Raw genomic sequence first — 4,436 nt, 5'->3', positions numbered from 1 at the left:
GTGTAGAGAAGGAATGGGCCCTGAGGAACTCAAACATGTAATGGCTTTCAGAGGAGGATAATCTTGCAAAGGAATTGGAGAAGTAGCAACCAAAGTGAGGTGAAAAATCAGGGCAGTGTGTGTCATAGAAGTCAAAGGAGGCAAAGGGAAGAAAAAGAGCGTTGGTAGTCAAGATTATCAGTTGGTCCTGCAAAGTCATTGGATTTAGTGACTTATACCCTCGTGAATCTGTTACATATTTTCTGTGCTCCCTCTGAATAATGATTTAAATTTTTTTACATTAACTTATCTATAATTTATCTTAGGTAAATACAGTCAAATTTGTTTTAGAACGTATTTTAAGGTAAAAATTAACTACCCTTCCTTAACCATTATTCCAACATTATTTATGTTCTACTTTCTCTATTACCATTATTTCCTCCAACATTCACTGTTTCTAAAAATATAAAGAGATGTTTGAGCACTTTCTACTAGATGTTTAAGAGCTTTCTATTTGACTGTATCATAGTGGTTCAATGGTTGTCGCTTTAGCATTCATTTTAAAATTGATCCATTAGAACAAGTCTAACCTCTTAATTTTAATTTTCAGAATTCTATTATCAATAGCCCCATTTATTCTTCCAGATAAACTCTATATTTTTTTAACATCTTTATTAGAGTATAATTGCTTTACTATGGTGTGTTAGTTTCTGCTTTATAACAAAGTGAATCAGTTATACATATACATATGTCCCCACATCTCTTCCCTCTTGCATCTCCAGATAAACTTTAGAACCATCTTATCAATTAAAAAAAACTTAAACTTCATTGTGATTTTTTCAAGACCGTGAGAGATAGATGGCCAACCAGAGTTCCTAAGGTTCAGTGTATGTAACTGCTGCCGCCGCTTAAGCCTGCCAAAGCAGTGGTACGGCTACTGCCCTTGTATTTGCTACCTCTAGAAACATTCTTGCCAGTAGTGGCAGCAGCGGGACTCAATTACCCTCTTTTCGCACTCCCTCCAGAAGCTCCAGATGGCGTCTTCCGTGGGCAACGTGGCCGACAGCACAGACCCAACGAAACGTATGCTTTCCTTCCAAGGGTTAGCAGAGTTGACACATCGAGCCTATCAGGCGGGAGATTTTGAGGCAGCTGAGAGACACTGCATGCAGCTCTGGAGACAAGAGCCAGACAATACTGGTGTACTTTTATTACTTTCATCTATACACTTCCGGTGTCGAAGGCTGGACGGATCTGCCCACTTTAGTACTCTGGCAATTAAAAAGAACCCTCTTCTGGCAGAAGCCTATTCGAATTTGGGGAATGTGTACAAGGAAAGCGGGCAGTTGCAGGAAGCAATCGAGCATTACCGGCATGCGTTGCGTCTCAAACCAGATTTCATCGATGGTTATATTAACCTGGCAGCCGCTTTGGTAGCAGCAGGCGACATGGAAGGGGCAGTACAAGCTTACGCCTCCGCTCTTCAGTACAATCCTGATCTGTACTGTGTTTGCAGTGACCTGGGGAACCTGCTCAAAGCCCTGGGTCGCTTGGAAGAAGCCAAGGCATGTTATTTGAAAGCAATTGAGACGCAACCGAACTTTGCAGTAGCTTGGAGTAACCTTGGCTGTGTTTTCAATGCACAAGGGGAGATTTGGCTTGCAATTCATCACTTTGAAAAGGCTGTCACCCATGACCCCAATTTTCTGGATGCTTATATCAATTTAGGAAATGTCTTCAAAGAGGCACGGATTTTTGAACGAGCTGTGGCAGCTTACCTTCGTGCCCTAAGCTTGAGTCCAAATCATGCAGTGGTACATGGCAGCCTGGCTTGTGTATACTATGAGCAAGGCCTGATAGATCTGGCAATAGACACCTACAGGCGAGCTATTGAATTGCAACCACACTTCCCGGACGCTTACTGCAACCTAGCCAACGCTCTCAAAGAGAAGGGCAGTGTTGCCGAAGCAGAAGATTGTTATAATACAGCTCTGTGGCTGTGTCCCACCCATGCAGACTCTCTGAATAACCTAGCCAATATCAAGCGAGAACAGGGAAACATTGAAGAGGCAGTTCGCTTGTATTGTAAAGCATTAGAAGTCTTCCCAGAGTTTGCTGCTGTCCATTCAAATTTAGCAAGTGTATTGCAGCAGCAGGGAAGAGTGCAGGAAGCTCTGATGCATTATAAGGAGGCTATTCGAATCAGTCCTACCTTTGCTGAGGCCTACTGTAATATGGGAAACACTCTAACGGGGATGCAGGATGTTCAGGGAGCCTTGCAGTGTTATACACGTGCCATTCAGATTAACCCTGCATTGGCGGATGCCCACAGCAATCTGGCTTCCATTCACAAGGATTCAGGGAATATTCCAGAAGCAATTGCTTCTTATCGCACTGCTCTGAAGCTTCAACCTGACTTTCCTGACGCTTATTGTAATCTGGCTCATTGCCTGCAGATTGTCTGTGACTGGACAGACTATGATGAGCGCATGAAGAGGTTGGTCAGCGTTGTGGCTGACCAGTTAGAGAAGAACAGGTTGCCTTCTGTGCAGCCTCATCACAGCATGTTATATCCTCTTCCTCACGGCGTCAGGAAGGCTATTGCCGAGAGGCATGGGCACCTCTGCCTGGATAACATCAATGTCCTTCACAAACCACCGTATGAACATCCAAAGGACTTGAAGCTCAGTGATGGTCGACTGCGTGTAGGATACGTGAGTTCTGACTTTGGGAACCATCCTACTTCTCATCTTATGCAGTCTATTCCAGGCATGCACAATCGTGATAAATTTGAGGTATTCTGTTATGCCCTGAGCCCAGATGATGGCACAAACTTCCGAGCGAAGGTGATGGCAGAAGCCGATCATTTCGTTGATCTTTCTCAGATTCCATGCGATGGAAAAGCAGCTGATCGCATCCATCAAGATGGTATACACATCCTCGTAAATATGAATGGTTATACCAGGGGTGCTCGAAATGAACTCTTTGCTCTCAGGCCAGCTCCTATTCAGGCAATGTGGCTGGGGTACCCTGGGACTAGTGGCGCGCTTTTCATGGATTATATCATCACTGATCGGGAAACTTCACCTGCTGAAGTTGCTGAGCAGTATTCTGAGAAACTGGCTTATATGCCCCATACTTTCTTTATTGGTGATCATGCTAATATGTTCCCTCACCTGAAGAAAAAAGCAGTCATCGATTTTAAGTCCAATGGGCACATTTATGACAATCGAATTGTGCTAAATGGCATCGACCTCAAAGCATTTCTTGATAGTCTACCAGACGTGAAAATTGTCAAGATGAAATGTCCTGATGGAGGAGACAAAGCAGACAGCAGCAATATAGATCTTAATATGCCTGTCATTCCTATGAATACGACTGCAGAAGCAGTTATTGAAATGATTAACAGAGGACAAATTCAGATAACAATTAATGGATTCAGTATTAGCAATGGACTGGCAACTACCCAGATCAACAATAAGGCTGCCACTGGAGAGGAGGTTCCCCGTACCATTATTGTAACCACACGTTCTCAGTACGGGTTACCGGAAGATGCCATTGTGTACTGTAACTTTAATCAGCTATATAAAATTGACCCATCTACTTTGCAGATGTGGGCAAATATTCTGAAGCGTGTTCCCAATAGCGTACTGTGGCTGTTGCGTTTCCCAGCAGGAGAACCTAATATTCAACAGTACGCGCAAAATATGGGCCTTCCCCAGAACCGTATCATTTTTTCACCTGTTGCTCCTAAAGAGGAACATGTTCGGAGAGGCCAGCTGGCTGATGTCTGCTTGGACACTCCACTCTGTAATGGACACACCACAGGGATGGATGTCCTTTGGTCGGGGACACCCATGGTGACTATGCCAGGAGAGACTCTTGCTTCCCGAGTTGCAGCTTCCCAGCTCACCTGTTTAGGCTGTCTTGAGCTTATTGCTAAAAATAGACAAGAGTATGAAGACATAGCTGTGAAACTGGGAACTGATCTAGAATACCTGAAGAGAATTCGTGGCAAAGTCTGGAAGCAGAGAATATCTAGCCCTCTGTTCAACACCAAACAATACACACTGGAACTAGAGCGCCTCTATCTACAGATGTGGGAGCATTATGCAGCTGGCAACAAACCTGATCACATGATGAAGCCTGTTGACGTCACTGAGTCGGCCTAAATAATGACTGTGTGCGCAGGAGAATTACCCCTGTACCTGAGCCTCAACCTTCTGGGGGAAAGGGAACTAGATACGTTACTTTGTACTTACCTTTGTAGCAATATCATGTTGCAGATGGGTGACAGACAGTGATAACAGATAGCACAGCCAGACTTGCTTCCTGCATGATCATGACAGGGAGAGACACAAGAGATGGGAGACTGCTGTTCCACAAGGAGTCTCCGTAGAATTTTGCGGCAGCCAGGTGTTGCCCAAGTCTGGAAGGTCTGATCTCCCTTGGTCTTC

General features: G+C 44.4%; 1 pseudogene; it reads left to right on the top strand.

The window, feature by feature from the left end:
* The first annotated feature begins 1,013 nt into the window (after positions 1-1,013).
* LOC137758642 (UDP-N-acetylglucosamine--peptide N-acetylglucosaminyltransferase 110 kDa subunit pseudogene) lies at positions 1,014-4,151 on the top strand (annotated as a pseudogene).
* The last annotated feature ends 285 nt before the right edge of the window (positions 4,152-4,436 follow it).

Source organism: Eschrichtius robustus, chromosome 2, assembly GCF_028021215.1.
Source record: "Eschrichtius robustus isolate mEscRob2 chromosome 2, mEscRob2.pri, whole genome shotgun sequence".
NCBI classification, from domain to species: Eukaryota; Metazoa; Chordata; class Mammalia; order Artiodactyla; family Eschrichtiidae; genus Eschrichtius; species Eschrichtius robustus.
Note: the sequence above shows the minus strand (reverse complement) of the source record. Positions and strands in the feature narration are given on the sequence as shown.